At 43.2% G+C, this 21,814-nt stretch overlaps 1 protein-coding gene across 8 annotated transcripts in view; it reads right to left on the bottom strand.

Moving 5' to 3' along the window:
• The window catches only part of MSRA (methionine sulfoxide reductase A), a 371,087-nt gene that overhangs the window by 231,958 nt on the left and 117,315 nt on the right, over positions 1–21,814 (bottom strand). The window contains exon 1 of one of the 8 annotated variants that reach the window (XR_009564423.2): positions 755–1,383. The exons of the other annotated variants lie outside the window; for them this stretch is intronic. The gene's annotated coding sequence lies outside the window, so the exon portion shown is untranslated. Of the gene's footprint in view, positions 1–754; positions 1,384–21,814 lie in introns of those variants that run through there. 8 annotated transcript variants of the gene reach the window in all.

Genomic DNA, 21,814 nt, shown 5'->3' with positions numbered 1-21,814 from the left:
GGCCCTGGGACCTTGGACAGTGCTCAGATATGGTTAGGACCATTGGTTACTGAATCCAAAGGAACGTGATGGGGCTCCACGTGGAGGCCACAGCTCTGTTCTACAGTTAGGACCCCAAAGCCCCTGTCAGAGGTTTTAAAACGTTTGCCTTTACACATATCAACAGTTGTAAACCCATTCAAACTCTAACCCACTAATCCCACTCATAAAAATTTAATCTAAGGAAAAATTCGCGAGAAAAAGAAAAGGTGGTAGACATAAAAATATTTATTAAGGTATTACTGGTAATAAAGAAATCTTTAAAGCAACTAAATATCCAGAAACAGAGAAACAGCTTAGAAAATTATAATTCACGATTTATCACAAGCATGGACTATCATGCAACATTTTAAATACAGAATTTGAGAGATATATTGAAATGTGAAAAAATATTTGGGATAACAGTAAGTGAAAACAATTCTATTACACGCTGAATGTAGACTATAAAAACTAACAAAAATGTGAATGCTTATGGGAAAAGACTGGCAGAAAAATATGCAAAAACAAAAATAACTAGGAAGATTATGCAAGATATTTATCTCTATCAATTGTCTTTGTCATTGTCAGATTCTTATTTCCTAGATGAAAATATGTTTGTTTGGACTTTTAAAGTCAACAAAATTATAGATTTCTAAAATTTTTTCTGCAGTACTTAGTTTCCCAGGACAGTCCCTCAGGACTTATGTATAGTCCAGTCGAAACACTACATACTTACCACAAAGAGTGTGGCCTATTTGACTTCTCCTCTGGGACAGCTCAAAAGCACCTCCAATGCAGCAGGATATCCTTCCACTCCAAACCTGACCCTCTTCCAGCATCCCTACCTCTGGGAATAGGACCACCATCCTCCTACTTTCTAGGCACCCTTGCCCATTCTCTCTCCCTCGCTACCCATATCTAATCTATCACCAAATCTGGCTAATTTCGCCTTCCAGATATCTTTAGAGTCCTTCCCCTTCTTCCCTTCACCGTCCAAGCCACCCTAGTCCCACCTCCTATGGCCTCCTTGCCTGCACTCCTACAAGCACCTCTACGTCTTCCACATCCCCTTTCTAATTCATTCTTCTCGGTGTCGCCACAATTATCTTTTAACTCTGATTATATAACACAAAGTCCCTGACCCTCTCCCCTACTTTCCATGGCTTCCCACTGCTCTTAGGCTAAAGTCAGAACTCTTTAATGCAGCTTCAAAAACCCACATGGTCCGGCCACCTCACTCCCTCAGTCCCTCTACTACAGTCAGAGCTGCACCTTACACTTAGTCATTATTCCAGCAAGTAGACTACAAGCTCAGAGAAGGCAGGGCTCATATTGGTTCACTGTTTCCACAATTACAGCACACTGTGGGACCCAGCATAGGTGTTCAATAAATAGTTGCTAAATTAACGAAGGAAAACAAACTACTAAAAAGTCTCTCTTCAGCCATTATGAAAGATATATTATTTGATACGCTAAACATGTATCTCTCTTTATATGTACCTGTGTCCCTTACACAAAAATGATCATTGAAAATGGCCACTCAGAGTCTCCCCAGCCAGGTGGCCTGGAGATCAAGGAACTCCTCTGTTCTAGTCCTTAAATGCCACTCCTCTTCCCTTCCCATCCACCTACTCTCATCTGAGAAAATGGATGTGGAAAGACTGGAAATGCTACCCGGAGAGGAAGGAGGATTCACATGCAACTCTCTCCTCAGTGCCAAAGTTCCCCGGGACTCTGTCTTATCTTTCATTCTAGAGCCTGAGGCCCAAAGATAACAAGCCCTGTTAACTTGATTTTGCATTTTCTCCTGAACCACAGCTGAGCCTTACATCAGTCCCTGGACAGCAAAGACACAGCATTAGCCAAGGAGAGACAGCACGGTATCCAGGGCTAAGGAACAAAACTGCCTGACCCTGAATCTCAGCTCTTCCCCTTCCTAGCTGTATGACCTTGGCTTAGCAACTTAGCCTCGTTGTGCCTCCGTTTCCTCATTTGTAAGGGTTTACTCATTTGTACCTACTTTGTAGGTTGCTTTGAGAATCAAATGAATTAATATATGTAAAGCACTTAGAACGGTGCCTGGCATGCAGTACACATTACTTAACTGTTAGGCTAGTATTACCATTTACATGTGAACTTTGTTTTTCACAAGATCTGAGTCAGGAATGACAAATACATGGCACATATTTACTTCTCCTCCACTTTCATGCCCGTGGCAGACATCATTAATCAATCACAGCAGACTTTCATGATCCCCAAATATGATCACAAAATCTTTTCTCAACTTAGGACCCCACAGAGTCTCTTATTCCTTCGGGGGGGCATGTGTGATGAAATCACTTTGTTATTCCTGGTCTAAGTGAATAGAACAGAAAGATGGTACAAAGAAAAGCCATTTTCTTTCTCATTTCTACATAATACATGGCAATTTTTAAAAAGACTCTTTGAAAATCTCCAAAACTCTACACAGCTTTACTGATAAAAGAATGGAGGAAAATCTGAGTGCTACTTTCCATTCCATGAGGAGAGAATGCGGAGTTTTAAAAACCAAGCAATGGCAGTGCCAGTCCTGCAAACCGAGGGCATTTTCCCATTGAAACTCTGCTGAGGCAAGTACAGGACTTGGGGGCCAAAGAACCAGAGACCCTTTAAACATATTCTAAAGGTCAAATAAGACTGGGGGTGGGGAGACTCACCTGGGAACCTAATCAGCATTTGTAATTTTTTTTTTCAAAATTGGTGGCACATTTCACCACAGAAACAATCAAACTGACTAAACAGAAAAGTCACTCATTGACTGGGCACTAACTATTGATTACCAGCAGAGCATGACATGGAAACAGGAGGGGGTCTGTGACAGGGACATCTGTTGCCTGGCCACAGCAGGGTGGACGCCTCCCATCTGGCTGGTTGGGCTCCGTGGGAGCATGTTCTAAAGCCCCACACTCCAGGAAGACAACCTCTACTGATGGCCATGACGTGTCCTCGGTCAAGGGCATGTGAGGACGAGGAACAGATTTCCATTTATCTTGAAAGCCCAGTGCTCGAGGAGCAGCGAGGTTAATTAGAGCACGATTGGGTCAAAGTCAACTATCGGAGAGATTTTGAAGGGGATTTGGGGGGCACTTAAAAAGCTTTAGAAGATGATACTGACGCTGTTTCTTGTTTTGTTTTGTTTTATGAATGTCTAATGCACTTCAGACTTTATGACTGTTTTCTTCCTTCAGAAAAATACAATAAAACAGTTCAATAATGCACCTGCAATAATGCAAATGCAGACATAAACCAACCGGTGATTAGCACCACGTCCTGTGCTCAAGCTGAGAGCTAAAATTCCTATCTTCTGGGTAAGGTTGTCGGAGGGACTTATAGGTAAATGGCAGGGAAGTGGGGGACTGGAGGGTGGGCCCCCAGATCCTCAGGATTCTCCTGTAGGGCCAAGCCCCTCCAGTCTGGGTGACCATGGCGACACCACCTAATTGGAGATCCCAGGAACTGCTGCTGCTGTCCTGGGAGTCCAGGTCCACTGCTGGGCACAAAATCATCCCAGGACTGGAACAGCTGTATATTGGACTGAAGCCTCAGAGCTGCAGACCATCTAGTGGTGCCTGTCCCTCCCTGTCACGTTATTCATCCCACAAAACCCAACACATACTCATCCTGTGTTACTATCAGTCATTCACGCCGCTATGAAGCTCATCGGTGGCGATTAGGTTCAGTTTGGGGCTGGAGTAAGAGTGCATTTATTTCACGAATAAGGTAACACAAATCTGTCAGGCCCCCAAACCAAACATGGTCTCACAGTCCCTCCCCTTGTCTGTTTCCTTGTGGCTCTTTCTCTAGATCCCAAATCCCTGGTGTCTCAAGGACAAGTCAGACTGGAACTAAGGCGGGTTCATATCTGGCCCACAAGCCTAAGCCTTGGACGAGGCTCTGTCTCCAGCAGAGGGTCCTTTGATCACACTGACTAAGCATCCTGGGCCCTGGTCCTGCCAAGGTGCCCTTCACAGCACTGTAAGGATGAACTGATGACTGTTGATTTGGAAAGAAAGGGCAGCAGGAGTTCTGAGAATGCACCTGCAGCCCAGTCACCCAAATATAGGACAGGTGCACTGGGAGAGGTCAGGCGATGATGCTTCTGGCCCCCTCTGCCCAGAGGCACTGTGCTTCTATCATATTTTTGTTCCTTACAGTGCCTGTTACTTTGGCTATGGTGTTTTAAGGTGAATGTTAATCCAGGGTGTACTCTGTATGTGAGGAGGGGGAGGGGGGAAGTTACATGGCGGTGGGCAAGTTACAGGGAGGGCCGACCTCTGCTCTCCACCCATCCTGTGTCCAAGGAAGCTGGAGTCCTTCCTACCGATTGGTGAGGTACACGACTAGAGGCAGGTGGAGTCTGTGGCTAGGAGAGGCTGGAGAGGAGTCCCCAGCAAAGGCAACGGCGCGAATGAGATGAAGGTCCCCCACTGCTGTGAACACCCGGAGGCGAGTGCTCCCCTCAGAGCTCCAGGGGGTGAGGAGGGCCAGCCCGCACTGCCTTCCTCCCATGGTGACCAGTGACTGTGTATCTAAGCGGGAGCTGCCCTAAAAGCAAAAAATACGTGATGGAAAAGGCAGGAAAATCAGATGAGAACATTTTAGATTGTAGCACTAAAACAAAAATTCACCTGTCATTGAGGATCTTATTCTTATGCCCCAGCCGCTCTCCTTCCTCCAGTTAATGCCTTTTCCCTTTGCTCCAGGGACAACAAACTGAAGACCAGCTCTTGGCCAGTGAAGGTGGTGATTCCTCGGGCTCAGGCAGCCTTGCGCCTCCGGGGTCCCCCTGCAGCACAGCCCGAATGGCACAGTGACGGGGCAGGACAGGGCAGAGCAAGGCTGGGCTCAGCCCCAGTGAGGACACGTTTGGTGAGGCATCAGCTCCAAATGGTGGAGCTTACGGCTCAGACCCACTAGCAGTTACGTGTTTAGTACGTGCCAGGTACCAGCTGCTGTGGGAAGAAAGATAAACTTCATAGACCCTACACTCAAGGAGATCCATTTAATCCACAAATTTATTGAGAGAAATCCTGAGAGGAGATTTCTGGCCAGAAGAGTGAGCTGAGGATGAGAGTATGTTTTAAAAATAAAGCATTATGCAAGCAGAGGACATTTTTACTTTTCGTGATGTGCCTGCTGTGTTTTCTGAGGTCTGCTCAGGGCACAAGACCACGAGTGTGACTCTAAACCCGGAACAGCAACGCCAAGTGCACAAGGCCTCAGACACCAGCCCTTTCCTGTTCCTAAGAAAAACTGGCCCAGAATGATCCTGCTGTGTCCCCACAAGACGGCACAGGAGAGTAAAGGAGAGTGACCACAGGGATGCCCACAATGAGAGGGCAGGAGGTGGACCAGATGCCCTAGAAAACAGTGTCAGAATTATTTCTGTATGTTCCTAAGCAGGCTTCCATGATTCTGTAAAAGACAGTGATTCCACTGCCAGAGAGAAAGTGGAGAAGACAGACTACACATAAAAAATTAAATATATCAATAACAAACACATACATGAGTAGATGCTCAACCACACAATGAGATACTATTTTTAATTCGTGAAAATGGCAAAATTACAAAACCAATGCCAAGCACCGATGAGGGTGTAGAGACACGGGCTTTCTCATATACTGCTCATGGAAGTGGGAATGCTACAGTCTATCTGGAAAGTAGTCTGGCGATATGCATCAAGAATGTCAAAAGCTTTTAAATGATTTCTACTTTAGGAAATAATCAGAAGTGAGGCAAAGGTTTCCGAAGATGTTTATAGCAGAGTTGTTTATAACAGTGAAAATCCGTAAAAAAGCTATATGGCCCAACAAAAGGGGGATAATGAAGTAAATTGTAGCACAGTCCTCAGATGCAATATTACCTCATAATTTTAAAAGTATGATCATAAAAAGGTTTCTTCCACGGTGTCAGGAAATAGTAATAATATAGAGTTAAGTGGAGAATAGCAAGAAAAAAGAGGAAATCTAGATCCTATTAGGTATATTTTCAAGTTGTACAAATCTAAATGTTTTCCTTTGAGTCCCATTCCTCTGTTTTCTTTGAGAAGGAGACAGAGCAAGAGAAACCACTGAAACTCTCTTAAGTGAGAAAAACCGATGAGCAGATCACTTCCTGCTTGATGGCATGAGGACCCTTTTCCTTCCAGGGTTTTAAGTACCTTGAACGCTCGCTTGCTCCTTAACACAAGGCCCCCTGGGTGAACAGCTCCGGAGACGCTCAGGGACTTCAGGACCAACTCGACCCAGCTGCGTGACTGCCTTATTAAATTCCCTGATGAGGCCACTGCTGCCGAGATGCGCAGGGCTCCGGAGCTTATGAACTCACGGGCAGGCGTGTGGGGGAAGGAGGAAAGAAGGCTGACAGAGGGACTTGGGGGGACATATCTGCTCCAGCAAGTCCAGGCACAGGGATCCATATTCCATCCAAATAACATCACAGTTCAGGAAACAATGACTGAACATGGCTTATGTGTCAGGCACTGGGCTTACTGTCGGTCATGCAGTAAGATAGTAAGACAACGCCTGCCTTCTCTTCATCCTTCACTGACCAGCACTACGCCTGCCCCACTTGTTAGAGCTGCTGACCAGGTACACCTACGGAGGCTCCTGTGTCAGCGGCACTGCCTACAGCTCTTTAACACATCCTGTTACCCCATGATTATCAGACGAGCATGAGTTCCCGATTCACACTGCATTATCCCAAGAAAAGCATTCACACTGCATTATCCCAAGAAAAGCATTCCATCATCATTCATTTCATTTTTAGAAGAATTCCATTTTCACTCGTGTAATACTGTTATTAATTACCACATTTAAGAATCATGTCTAATTTAGGCATCTGTGATAAGCATATAATATTAATTGATGGAAAAATTTCCACCTGACTTTTATGAAATCTTCCTGCCTCCTCTTAACACATGTAATTCCTAATGACTACCAAAATTAGACAATCTTGAGACTAGAAATTCCATTTAAAATAAGGTTACTTGAAGGATTAAAATCTACGTGTCAGCTTGATGAATGTGACATCTCCGTGAATAACAGTGTTGAAAACAGTTGTGTTAAAAACTGTGGCTGTAGGGACTTCCCTGGTGGCACAGTGGTTAAGAATCCGCCTGCCAGTGCAGGGAACACGGGTTCGAGCCCTGGTCCGGGAAGATCCCACATGCCGCGGAGCAGCTAAGCCCGTGAGCCACAACTACTGAGCCCGTGTGCCAGAACTACTGAAGCCCACACGCCTAGAGCCCATGCTCCACAACAAGAGAAGCCACCGCAATGAGACGCCCGCGCACCACAACGAAGAGTAGCCCCCGCTCGCCACAACTAGAGAAAGCCCACGCGCAGCAACAAAGACCCAGCACAGCCAAAAATAAATAAATAAGTAAATAAATAAAGGTGGCTGTACACCAAAATGATTTCTAAGATACGTTTCCTATTGATCCTAAAACATATTTTAGATTTTGAAGATGAATGTTAAATGTATCTATAAAGGATCACACAGAGATCATACTTTTTAGTATTGTTGTAAAAATTGTTGCCCTTCAAAGACTTGGTGTCCCCGGCTTGCGTTGCTTTAGTCCCCTCCACGTCTACTACAGCGTTTGCCCGTATGAAAATAATCAGCGCTGTGCAGAGCATCCAAGTCCTGGAAATGTAATTAAAGCATGAGCCCCACAGAGGTATGCTCTCATCCCATCATCAGAGTCTAGTAACACTTTGGAGCCTCGGTGTATGCCTCTAAGACCACTGACTATGCTCTTACACACACTGTATACACACCCTGAGAGGAAGTGGCGCAGGGCTTGAGCAAAGCGCCGTAGCAAGCCGTGGTCTGCTTCCTCATTCCTTGTGACCAGGTCAGCGGCCTCCAGCAGGAAGGAGCCCCTTGACGGCGCAGCATCTGCCTGGAGGTTGAGTGAAGCGCGTCTGCTGTCAGGCCGCCGATGGGCAGGAATGGTCCAGTGACTCCCCTTCCCCCGTCTCCACCCCCGTGACAGTGATAAATGACCGGGCCCTCTGCTCAGCTGAGCCTGACGGGCCAGACCTCCCCTTGCAATCTGTCCCAGACCAACACCAGTCTTTCCCCCACAAGATCCTCCTCAGCACACCACACAGGCCGGCACCAGGGTAAGGCCAGGCCTATCTGCTTTCCGTGCCTGTTCTTTCCTGAAAACGAATTATGACTTTATTTCTAAGTGGAAGCTCCTAATCAAAAATGGAATATGTTGTTACAAGCCTTACAGGGAACTTGTCTCAATTATCTTCTGACATTAGAAATGAAGGAGATACAGCTAAATACGGGACTTTAATTAGAAAGAAAGAGGAACAGTCATGGATATAAACATGGATGTCAATTTGACTTCCATTTAAATCAATACATTTTCAATTTATTAAGTTATTACTGTTGGTGGTGGTAAGGAGAAAGAGACAGAAGAGTCTGAGGGGAATAAAATATTGATAAGGAGATGGAACATTAACACTGACCATTAACAAGATTCATCACCGATTCGCTCCTACAATACATTTTGTTCATGTGCAAAGACAGTCATTTCAGGATTGTCTGTAAAGAGACTGGCACCAACCTTTTACATAAAACAGTCTATAATGTGGAACAATATGCACCGTTATAAAGAATGAGGTAACTCTATAGGTAAAGACATGGAACTATCTACAAGATGCATTGTTAATTGGGGGAAAAAATCAACAGGCAAGATAATGTGTATAATATGCTACAATTTCTTTTTTTAATATTCTATTTCTACCTTTTGAATTTTGTTCCATGTGATACATTACTTTCTTGAAAACAGAAATAAAAAACATTTTAAATGTCCCCAGTCTTTGCTACCCCGTGATTACCCCTGCAGCCTGAGAGCCTCTTCCCAGGGCTGAGGGCATTGCTGAGACGCCCGAGTGGCCAGGGGCGGGCAATCAGCCCCTGGGCTCAGATCAGCCTGATGCTTACATTTTATCCAGGCTCAGGACCAACAGCCAAGATGATTCCACTTGTATCTCAAAGCAGCAGAACTGCTACCAGGCTTTAAAATTCTGGATAGTTCATAGTATCTTAAAAGGCCTCAAGATAGAGTTATCACTCCATTTCCTCTCTGAAATTGATCTGCCTTCTCCAAGCAGTATGTTAATTGTCCTCCTTTCAAAAGGAAAAGGATTTTAAGAGGATCAACCATTACAAATTTTAGATGGTATTAAAATATTATTTACCTAAAAATAAAAGGTATTTCTAGGTTTGACTTTATTTTATAGGAAAGAAGAGAGAGGGAGCGGAGGAGGGAGGGAAGGCGGCAGAGAGAGAAAGATAAAGTGAGGGAGGAAGGGAAGAAAGCAGGGAGGGAGGGAGGGAGGGAGGCAAGCAGACTGGTACATGAGCAGTACTTTGCCTTTCTGGAATTTGGTATGTATTTTAATTATTTCTCTGTCCCTCCTGTCTCTCATCCTTTCTGTTTCTCTCTCCCTTGTAATTTTTCTCCACAACAGAAGAAAAGGATATTTGAAAATCTATTTTAGATTTACTGAACAGGAATTATGCTCACCATTCCTAATTTTAAAAGCGGTTGAAACATTCTATATTGCCCTCAAAAAAAAAGATAAAACAAGTTTTTACTGTGAAACCTTCCACTGATTTCCAAAAAGCCGGTGAAATTTTCTTGAATTAGGCTCTTACTAGAGCAACAGCACAGGTAGCTCGTCCACTTTGAAGGTGTCCCCCAAGGACTGGTGTCCTGAGAGAGCAGGTTTGGTCACATGGCTGATTAAGGGGCATCTGTCAACCCAGTGCATATTCATATTAGGAAATATGATGGACAAAATCTTCAACTACAGTTCTACAAATGACACAGAAAGTCATTTTATGATACTTTTTATACTTGTCTACCATGAAAGAGTGACATAAAACTGAACATCTTAACTCAGGGAAGCTCAGTGGAGACAGGGTGGTTCTTCAAACATGCTTTTAGTCACCTGACTTAATGAAGGGACAGGGACTAGAGGGGGCAGAGCAAAGCCTATTGGGTTATCTTCCTTGAATATGGGCTCAAGCATATCCTTAGATATTCAAGTGATGGGCTGATTCCGGGATGAATTTTCTAATGACTGACTGGAGCACTGCTGAATAAAATGAGAGTCGTGTCTGAAAATATCAAGCACGTGGGAGGCCAAGGCAAGCAGCCTTCCACTGAGCCCACCCAGGGCCTGAATGATGGTCTCTCCCAGCTGGAAGGCCATCAGCTTCGTAGAGATATGGGTTGTGGGTGGTGGGGATATAAAGCAGGCCAAGAATATTTCTCATTTTAGTACATTCTCATGTACTAAATCTTATCGAGTGATTGTGGAAGGACCTGATTAAGACCCTAGAATTCTACAAAAGGAGACGACTGTGACCTCGTATAACTCAACTATAAAGGGACTTCAGTGCAGGCCCTGCAGAAAATCTGATTTTGAGTAAAATTATGCCTTGATAGGTCTGCCAGGCTCTTAGTGCTAAGAGTAAATTATAGTCATGTCTATTTTCTGCCACTTTATCTTCCCAAAAGGCTGATAGCTCAAAATGTAAACTATTGTGTGGAAGGTAGCTGGAGAGGAGCTAATGAAATACAGGCAAGTCCCCAACTTTAAAATGAGTCACATTCCAAAAGCATGTTTAAGAGATGGACATCTGGGATATAGAATCCATTTTCTCATGAACATGCTGTTATAAATGGTGGTGAGCTAGCCCACAAGGGCCTACTCAACCTATAATGAGTCTCAAATATAACTCTTTCTAGGATTCTAACCACTGTTTATGAGATACTGTCTCAGTGCGAAAATATATTCTAAGTTCTACCCTACAACACTAAGAACACACGCTTTCACACCAGCCAAGTTGGCTGTAAGCTACATCTGGACAAAAGAAAACATTTCTGTCCAGCTACTAACTTGACCATAGAAAGAAATCTCCACTTTATTCATCATTGTAGAAAGGAGATTTTTTTTTTCTCAAAAAGAGGAGGAAATCTCACTGCTCAAATGCTAAGTACAATTTAAATTCAGTGGTCTCATCGCAGTTGAGGATGTAAAGCTGGGTAGTTCCAGCTCAGGGTCTCCTACAAGTTGGAATCAAGGTGCTGGCTGGGGCTGTAGTCTCATCTGAAGGCTCAACTGGGAAAGGACTGCTCTCAAGCTCACTTGTTGGCAGGCCTCAGCGAGCTAGAGCACAGATCCTCCTGAAGTTGAGCCTTCAGAAGACGCAACACAGCTGACATCTTGATTCCAGCTTCATGGGGCCCGACTTCAGGGCCACCCAGCTAAGCCACACCCAGATTCCCTATGCACCAGCCCCCCCAAAAACACTGTGAGATAATAAATGCTTGTTCTTTTAAGCTGCTACCTTTGGGGATAATTGATTATATAGCAGTAGATAACTAATAACATGTTCTAATAAAGGGGAAATAATGTAAGTTTTAGCAAAGGACAACTACTGATTATACGGCAGGAACTCAAACCATCTTTTATAAAGCTATATAAAACTTTCACCTTTATAAAGGAAAAAGGCATTTCCAGTCTAACTGATTTACAAATCAACCCCTGGAAGATGATCCATTTCTAACTTGGAGACTACCTCTATGTAATTTTATTTTTCTACCTACTTGTTCTCTAGTGTGCTGGGATTGCTAAAACAGGCGTTCCTAAACCACTAAAGTCTAGGAATAGTGTATAAAATACCAGAGTAAGGCTTTCAGCACTTCTGCAATAATTCAGGCAATTTTTATTCATTTGCATTATCCAGAGGATTGTTAGTTGCTTTTCGTGCTGTTTTGTTTGGGGAAGTTATACCTTTGCCTCATAGCACTTAAAAAAACAATGAAAAACAATGTTTTTCCAAAATTCCCAGGGAAGCTAAATTTAAATTCATGCCAAAGCCCTTAGCTGCAATGGAGAAAATCTTCTATATTTTGATGGGGTTTTGCTTGGTTGTTTGCCTGGTTGTTTGATTGGTTGTTTGCTTGAGTTGGGGGGCTTTTTTCTTTGACTAGATGGAAGTAAGAAGACAGCTGGATTATTTTTACCCATAGTGGTACCTATAAGAAACATAGTTTTTCCCCTTTTCTATGGGAATCAAAATAAAAGCTAAAAATGAAAATTGTTGCTGATATTACACCTGGCTTTTAATTAGCCTTGGACACTGCATCCATAGCAGTTTAAGGTCATAGTACCTCTATTCCAAGCAGCAAAATAGAAGGATCCTTACTGTGCATTAAGAAATTCCAGGGACTTCCCTGGCGGTCCAGTGGTTAAGACTCCATGCTTCCAATGCAGTGGGAGCGGGTTCAATACCTGGCTGGGGAACTAGGATCCCATGTGCTGTGTGGTGCAGCCAAAAAATAAAAAAAAAAAAATTTTTAATTAAAAAAAAAAAAAGAAATTTCAAACATCTCTGCTAACCACCATGAGACACGGGAAGGGTCAAGCTTGAGCTAGTCATTTCAGTGACATAGGAAACCATGTTCCTGGCTCATTGTTTGTTGAATTTCAGTTCTTACAGAAATATTACTCACCACAACTCTTGGTCTCCCCCACCCCGTCACTTTAGTTAAATCTCAGATTAAAGCACATGGGGGGTGGGGTGAGTGAGGGGAGGAGGAAAAATACCAGTTGAATACATAGCAATATCTCCTACCCTTCTTGAAATGACAAAATCCACAGAACACAGAAAGTCTCAACCCAAGTAGTGCTTACAAGAAATTCCTGTGTAGTGGTCTGGGTCCAATCAGGAGATGGAAACCACACAGTAGGTCAAACAGTGGAAGTCTAACATAGAGAATATTAACCATAATTAAAAAGTAACTATATAATCTAAGGAAACTCTATGCTACGTGAGGACTGAACATACCTAAGGAATGACAGACTTGGAAGGATACAAACTTCCTTGGAGAAGGTGCAGTTAAGCCACTGGATAGCAGAGAAGTTCACTGGTTTGTAGGCCAGAGCTTATCTGGAGATAAGGCTGGAGATAAGCTTATCTGGAGATAAGGGCAAACAACAGGCTACCTTTCAGAATGTAGGCGATCAGAACCCAGTGGCATGAGTGTACAATGGGATCCAGGCACCAAGGAGCCTGAGAGCAACTGCAGGGACTCTGAGAGTACGTGGACAGCAATAGAGGCTCTGGTTTCCTTGTCAAGAGGGCTGCAGAAAAGTTATCACCAGGCCAAGACTATAAAGTCACAGAGGGACTGAGTTCTGGGCCAGTGGCTGAGGCAGGCTCCACTAGAGGCCCACACACACACCCCGCCAACCCAGGCCACACCAGAAACAGCAGGAGAGGCTCCTCCTTTCACAAAGTCTCCCCAGCGCCCTCTACTGAAACAGCGTAACACCATGTTCACAGGAATTTCTGTAGTAAATTCCTTTGTTTATCACAGAGCATACTCAGAATGATGTATTCAGAGCTGAGAGGCAATAAATTAGTAACATACCTCGAAAGCTACAAATTATCAAAACTGACAAAAGAAATGGGAAAATCTGAAATAGAAAACTCCAGGCTCATATAGTTTCACTGGGAAATTCTAGATACATTTAAGGAAGAGATAATACCAATCCTACATAAATTCCTTCAAAAATAGAGAAGGTACACCTGAAACTAACAGAACATTATAAATTAACTATACTTCAATTTTTTTCTTTAATGGTTAAAAAATTTAAAAAGAAATAGAGGAGAAGGGAACTTTCACAGCTGATTTTATGAGTCCAGCATTACCCTGATAACAAAACCAGAAAAAGACACAAAAAACTATAGACAGGGACTTCCCAGGTGGTCCAGTGGTTAAGACTCCGTGCTCCCAATGCAGGGGGCCCAGGTTCGATCCCTGATCAGGGAACTAAGATCCCACGTACCGCAACTAAGCCCATGCGCCACAACCACTGAGCCCATGCGCTCTAGAGCCCGCGCACCAAAACTAGAGAAACCCGCGTGCCACAAGGCAGACCTGGCGCAGCCAAAATAAATAAATTGATTAATGAAAAAACTTAATAAAAATAGAAAACTATAGACAAATTTCCCTTTATGAACATAGGCTCAAAAATAATAAATAAGTAAATAAATAAATATATATATATATTTTTTTCTTCCGGTATGCGGGCCTCTCACTGTTGTGGCCTCTCCCGTTGCAGAGCACAGGCTCCGGACGCGCAGGCTCAGCAGCCATGGCTCACGGGCTCAGTCGCTCCACAGCATGTGGGATCTTCCCAGACTGGGGCACGAACCCGTGTCCCCTGCATCGGCAGGCGGACTCTCAACCACTGCGCCGCCAGGGAAGCCCAATAAATATTTTTAATAAACATTTAGTTCAAGACTATATTTTAAAAGTATAATAATCATGGCAAATGGGGTTCATCCAAGGAATTGAAAGTTGTTTTAACATTCAAAAAAATGCAATCAATGTAATTTATCATATTAACAAACAGGAAAAAAAATGATCATCTCAATAGAAGCTAAAAAAGCACTTGACACAATTCAGCACCTATTCATGATTTTTTTTAATTCTCAGTAAACTAGGAATAGAATTTGATAAAGAATAGCTACAAGCAACCTACACCTAGCATACCAAAAGGAAATAAAAAGAAAAAACTATCTGTATATGCCAATGTGATTGTGTAAATAAAAAATCCCAAGGTATCTATCAAGAAACTTCTTTGTATTAATAATTAAGTTTATCAAGATCACAGAATACTAGGACAATATCAAAAATAAACTATTTCTATATAGTTGCAACAAATAAATAGAATGAAAAAAGTAATATTTTTACAATAGCATCTAATAACATGAAATACTTAGGTAGATTTTTAACAAAATATGTATAACAACTGTACCATGAAACAGTGAGAGAATTAAATAACATCTAAAAAAATGGAGAACTAGACCATGGTTGTGGATTGAAAGACTTGGTATCCTTAAGATGTCGATCCTCCCCAAATTAATCTATAGTTCAACATGATGCTGATGAAAACCTCAGGAAGCTTTTGTAGAAATTGACAAGTTAATTCTAAAATTTATATGGAAAATCAAAAGACTTAAAATAGCCAAAACAAAATCCATACACTGAAAACTTTAAGATATTGATGAAAGAAACTGAAGACACATGATCATGATATTTCATGATCATGAAATGGAAGAATTAATATTGCTAAAATGTCCACACTACCCAAAGCAATCTACAGATTCAATGCAATTCTCTCAAAATTCTAAAGGCATTTTTCACAGAAATAGAATAAACAATCCTAAAATTTGTATGGAAACCACAAAAGACCCTAAACAACCAAAGCAATCTTGAATAAGAAGAACAAAGCTGGAGGCATCACATGTCCTGATTTTGAACTACATTAAAAAGCTCTAATAATCAACACAGTATGATCTTGGCATAAAAACAGACACATAGGTCAATGAAACAGAATAAAGAGCCCAGAAATAAACCCCCACATATGTGGTCAAATAATTTATAACAAAGGAGTCAAGCATATAAACTAGGTAAAGGATAGTATCTTCAGTAAATGGTATTGCAAAAACTGGACAGCCACATGCAAAAGAATGATACAGGACCCTTATTTTACACCATACACAAAAATCAACTCAAAATGCATTAAAGATTTAAATGTAAGACCTGCCCTCTGCTCTTGCCCTCTGCTCATAGAAATCCTAGAGGAAGCCACTTGACGCTGGTCTTGGTGATGATTTTTTTTTATTTTGACACCAAAAGGATTCCAAAGCACTCCTCTGTAGCATAAGGGCAGTTGCCCATGTCTTGAAAATCCAGTTGAGATGAAAACTATGGCTAAAGTTGAAATTCAGTGCAAGTCCCTATTGAAAGAAACACTGCATGAACTTGTTCAGAAACAAAAGCAATCCTTCTGCCAGCGCTAAAAAGCATAAATTTACAAGATCAACAATCACAATGACTGATGACAGCTCACACAAAAAGATCTAAGCCTGGTATTTTTACAAAAACCAAAGCAAGACCTTTTTCTCTATACCGAGCTCAAAGATAAATGACATATAGGATTTAAATCTACCAATTTCACTGAGGAGACACAGGAGCACAGCAGGACTGACCTTCTTTTACGTGGAGGCAGGTATCCCCCTGGCATCACCTCTCCCACCCCACCACCATCATAGCCACAGCTGCCCAAAATCCCTTTAGGAGGTGACAAAACCTTTCACCTGAAGTTAAAGGCTTACACTGTCAGTGCTTCCGGGAGAACCGACACAGTGACAATTTTACCAAAATGTAAACGACTGCTACCTAATTAGTTCTAGAACAAGAGGTGGCAAACTAAGGCCCGCCAGCCAAAGCCTGCCACGTGTTTTGGGGTGACCCATGAACCAAGAGTAGTTTTTATATTTTTTTAATGACTGAAAAACAATCAAGAAGAAAAAATTTTTGTGACACATGCAAATTATATGAAATTCAAAACTGAATGTCATTAAATAAAGTTTTATTGGCACACAACCACACTCATTCATCTCTTTATTGTCTATGGCTGCTTTCACTCTGCAATAGCAGAGAGGAGTAGTTGTGACAGAGACTGTAAGGCCTGCAAACCCTATAATATTTGCCACTCGCACCTTCATCGGAAAGTTTTCCAACCCTTGCCCTACAGCAAAGCTCTAAGAGGCAGAGCACCCGAGGACCAGATGTGAGGTCGTGGAAGGCAATCAGGGGCCAGATCTTGATGGAAAAGGTAGCATGTACAACTCCCTTCACTCTCCCTTTGTTTACTTCTCTCCCTTCTCTGTTCCCTCTCTCCAATAACCTCCAAGGACACTCTGGAGTGTTCCTTGGTCCATCAGAGGCCAAGGGCTAAACTGTGCTCACAGCTCTAATTAATTCCTTCAATGGCATGTGCAAAACATCTACTCTAAGGTAGAAACAGGCTTTCCTGCCTTACGCTCACCCAGTCATCGTCAGATCATTTGACCTATTTTCCCCCCACGCTTAGGTAAAGTCCTTGGGGGATACCCTAGATCCACAGCTGGTAGCATGTTCCAGCTGCTGAGTGAGAACTAAATGAGATTCCTGGGACTCTGAATAGCTTATAATGAATTCTAATAACTGGCAGGCCCCGGTCATGATGCACTCTGATGAACCGGCCCTTGCAGCCAGCTGTACCCCCTCAATCACCAACTGTCCACAGGAGGACTCCCATTCACTAAGGGCACAGCCAATCTCCAGAGATGAGAGGGGAACAGGGGCCATGCAGAAGAGAACAGCAGCCTTCAGGTAGAGGATTTCATGGTAAATGTTGGGAATATTTACAAAAAGCAGAAGACACAAGGAAAGAACAGTTAAAAATCAGGTCGTAGCCCTGCAATAAAAATCATAAGGCTATGTATACAAACTCTTATTCTCATGTTTTATTCAACATCATTTACTGTCTTTCCCTTGGTTCATCCTTGCTTTCTCTTCGTTCATAGGCTGGGTGATCAACTCTGGCTATTTTGTGTGATTTGAGCATGGGATTTGGAGCGGGAAGACCTAGGTAGGAATCTTGGCTGCACACAATTATGAGTTGTATGGCCTACAGCTGTGTATGTCCTTCGACATATCACCGAACTTTTCTGAATCTAGATCTCTTCATCCATCAAATTTGGGTCATGCCTGCTCTACCTGCCGGCCAAGGTTGTTAAGTGGGTCAGGCGAAAACGTACGGGAAGACGGCCATGGCTAGCTTAAAGCAGCAGACAAATCTAAGGGTCCCAACGCTCCTTTAAATATGTCTTCATCTTTAAAGCTTCTCTCGCCAGTTTCTAAAAGAACTGGCAAGGGGAGGGAAGTATTTAAAAAACAAAAATCCTAGAATCCAATGTAAACCAAGCCATTTAATCCCAGCATGGCAAGAGATAAGGCTTTTCTGCTATTTTCACTAAATATAACATAGTAAGCAAACCTTCCACATCTAGAGAGAATGTAGTTATCAAGGTGTACTGTTCCCAGGGACAGGAAACTGATTCCTTCTACTTCATGGAAAGAGGATTAGAGTCTATAAATTTCTAAGGAGGGAGTGGTGGGACCTAGAGGTTGGGAATCATTTCAGAGAGTAGTGTAAGGAAACTGAAACTCCACCGGCACCACCACCAATACCAACTCCACCACCATCACCACCACCACCAACACCAACACCACCAGCACCAATACCACCTCCACCACCATCACCACCAACACCAACACCAGCACCACCAGCACCACCACCAACACCAATAACACTACCAATTCCAACAGCACCAGGCTCAGTTTCGCCTCCTCTGATGCCACACCGTCCTCCTCTCCACTTAGCAGAAAAGACACAAGGCCTCTACATCTATGTCTGAGCTTCCACTGAAGAATAAAAAGTAAAGAAAAGGAAAAATAGCCTAGGGACAAACACCCCTGCTATGAATTGGCCTGGCTCTTGCCCTCTGCTCATCAGCATGGTTATCTGCTCAACCTGAACTTCTGTACTTTAAACCATTTCTGCCTGGATTGCTGCTGTGTCGAGCTCCCAGACTTTTGGTCTGCTGTGACTAATGCTTCAATAGACCCCCAAGCACTGCTCCGACTTCTTCATCGCAGGATCCTGGCTCACAACAGTAGATCCCAGGGAGCACCACAGCCATTTTCTGAACCTCCCAATTCCTGACCGATCACCCATGTTTCACCCTGTAAGTTCCAGGTGACACGCCTCAGATGTCTTCTGTTAGTTCTCATGCAACCCTAGTCCTGAGCATAACTAACCTGTCTCCATCGCCTCCTACATCCTAGAGTGACAACAGCCTAAAATGACACACTCACGGCCAAGACTCAAGGGGCCAACACAGTGCCAAGTTCAGAGAGCCAAGCAGCCTCAAGAGCTAAGTGCAAACACAGAGTTAAGATTCAAGATAAACTATAGAATTGAGGGTTCTTAACATGATGGTCTACAGCATTAAGTGAGACTATAAGAGAAATGTTAAAAACAGGTGAGATGGCTACTTGGATCATGGAGCATGTTGTTTTAAAGACTCTCTCTAAACTATGTTATATAGTTTAGACATGTTGATGTAAAGGGGAGAAAAAGCATAGAAAACACAGGAATTAATCTGGATAAGCTTAGGCAGAGCCTCTATGCCTTGAGTTTCCAACAAAGCCCAAGGTAGGCCATTTACATCCCATTCAGATCCAGGCCTGGGGTCACCATGTAGTGGCAGTGCATTTAAAATGCACAGAAGAATAAAACTTCTTGAGGCTGAAACTGCAAACTTAAAAGCCACAATCTGCCAGCTTATGGCAGGTTAAATGCAGTCCACTTATAGTTCATTGGGTTGAAAGTCAGAAGTCCCAGCTCTACCTCAGAGTCGCTGTGGCCTTGGGTAAGTCACTTCACCTCTTTGAGTTTCAGGTTCCTCACCTATAAAAAATGAGGAGGGTCCAGGATGATCTCTAAGGTCCTTTCTGCTCTAATATACTGAGTGAAGCCACAATATACAGCTGTTGCAGGCAGCCTCTAGGATGGCCCCCCAATATCCTCACCTCTTGGTCTTCATGGCTTTATGTAATCCCTTCTCCCTGAGTAACTTGCTTCTAACTAATAGAATATGGCAACACTGAGGCGATATCATTTCCATGATTAAGTTACAAAAGACTGCGATTCCCATCTTGCCAGAAGACTCTGTCTCTACTGCATGCTTTGTTGAAGCAAGCTGCCAGGCTGGAGAGAACAACACAGCAAAGTGCTGAGGGCAGCCTCCATCCAGCAAGGGACTGAGGCCCTCAGCCCAACAACCCTTGAGGAATCGGATCCTGCCAAACGTCACGTAAGTGAGCTTGAAGGCAGATCCAGCCCTGGTTGAGCCTTCAGACAAGATCTCAGTCTTGGCCAATATCTTGAGTGCAGCCGTGTGAGAGACCCTGAAGCAGAAGATGCAAGCTGCATCTACATTCCCAGCCCACAGAAACTGTGTGATAATAGGTGTGTGTTGTTCTAAGCTACTAAGTTTGGGGATCATTTATTATACAACAATAGGTAACTAATCCACATGGCTTTGTTTGTATCCGTGGCCTTGACAGACTGCATCTCTGCCTCTCACTTTGGATGTTCTTATGGAATTCTCTACATCATATGAAGGATCACCTGGAATTGGAGTAGGGGCTGAGAAAAGAGCTGTGAAGTTGTAGATGGGGTCATGGGCCAAGAGAACTGTATCTCCTCGCCCCACCGCAACACTGCGTTTCACCTACATATCCACATTTTGAGGAGCAGAGAAAGTATTTTCTTACGTTAATCTCCCCTACACACACCCACACAAAATGCACACCAATCACACTGTCAGGCCAAGACAGATGGGCACGGAAAAAAGGCCATTCCCATGCAGAAGCATGACGCACAGGAGAGAAGCAAGGCCTCCAGGGCACTGATGCTCTAGAAAGACCATCTCTATCTGACATCAGGAAGTCCCACGGGCTTAATGACCACATCTCATCAGCTCTGTCACTACCCAACTAGTTCATCTAATTTCCTCTGCTAGAAAAACACCTGCCAATTCCACTCTTGCCCTCTCTGTGGGCTCTCCCACCCGGTCTATACTCTACTGAGTAAACTGTGTAGTTGTTAGAGACTGAATGTTTGTTCCCCACCCTCGCCAAATTCATATGTTGAAGCCTTAATCCCCAGTACATGGCACTTGGAGGTGGGCCCTTTGGGAGGTAAGTAGGTTTAGATGAGATCATGAGGGTGGGGGCCCTGTGATGGGATTAGTGTCCTTATAAGAAGAGGAAAAGAGTCCAGAGCTTACTCTCTCTTTTCCATGTGAGGACACAATGAGAAGGTGGCTATCTGTAAGCCAAGAAGAGATCTTCACCAGTAACTGAATCTGCCAGCATCTGATCCTGGACTTCCCAGCCTCCAGAACTATGAGAATAAATGTCTGTTATTTAAGTCACCCAGTCTATGGTATTTTATTACAGCAGCCCAAACTGACTAAGACAGTAATTGTCTTAAATGTAAATACAATTTTGATATCATTTATATGTGGAATCTAAAACAGCTGAGCCATAAAAACAGAGAGTAGAACTGGTGGTTACCTGGGGCTCCGGGTGGAGGACTTGGAGAAATGTTGTTTAAGGGTACAGACTTGCAACTAGGAGATAAATAAGTCCTGGAGATCTAACCCTCAGTATAGAGATTATAGTCAACAATACTGTGCTATAAACTTCAAAGTTGCCAAGAGAGTAGATTTTAATTGTTCTCACCACAAAATAATAATTACGTGACATGATAGAGTTGTTAGCTAATTACAATAACATATCAAATCAACACACTGTACACTTTAATATCAAATCAACACACTGTACACTTTAAACTCACACAATGTTGTATCTCAGCTTAAAAAAATGTAAATACAGTCATATCATCCCCAGCTTCAAAGTCTCTGGGGCTAGTCATCAAGTCTAGGATACATTTCAGGCTTTACCTGGGCCTGAAGCCCCCCCTGGAATCTGTCCAGGACTGGTTTCCAGCATCATTTCCTCTCCCCAGGGTTCACTCCTACCCAGCCACACTGCAGGCTGTCATTTGAACATGTCAGGATTGTTACCCTCACAAGGTCTTTCCAGGAACATTCTTCCTGCAGATATTTGCTTGATTCACTCATTTCACTCAGGTTTCTACTCAAATCCAACCTCTACAGACAGGCCTTCCCTGACCAGCCTTTCTACAAGAGCATCGCCTCTGCTCTCTGCTCATACCTTCTCCTG

The sequence above is a fragment of the Globicephala melas genome, chromosome 6 (assembly GCF_963455315.2).
Source record: "Globicephala melas chromosome 6, mGloMel1.2, whole genome shotgun sequence".
Lineage (NCBI taxonomy): Eukaryota > Metazoa > Chordata > Mammalia > Artiodactyla > Delphinidae > Globicephala > Globicephala melas.
This window is presented reverse-complemented; position numbering and strand designations above follow the sequence as displayed.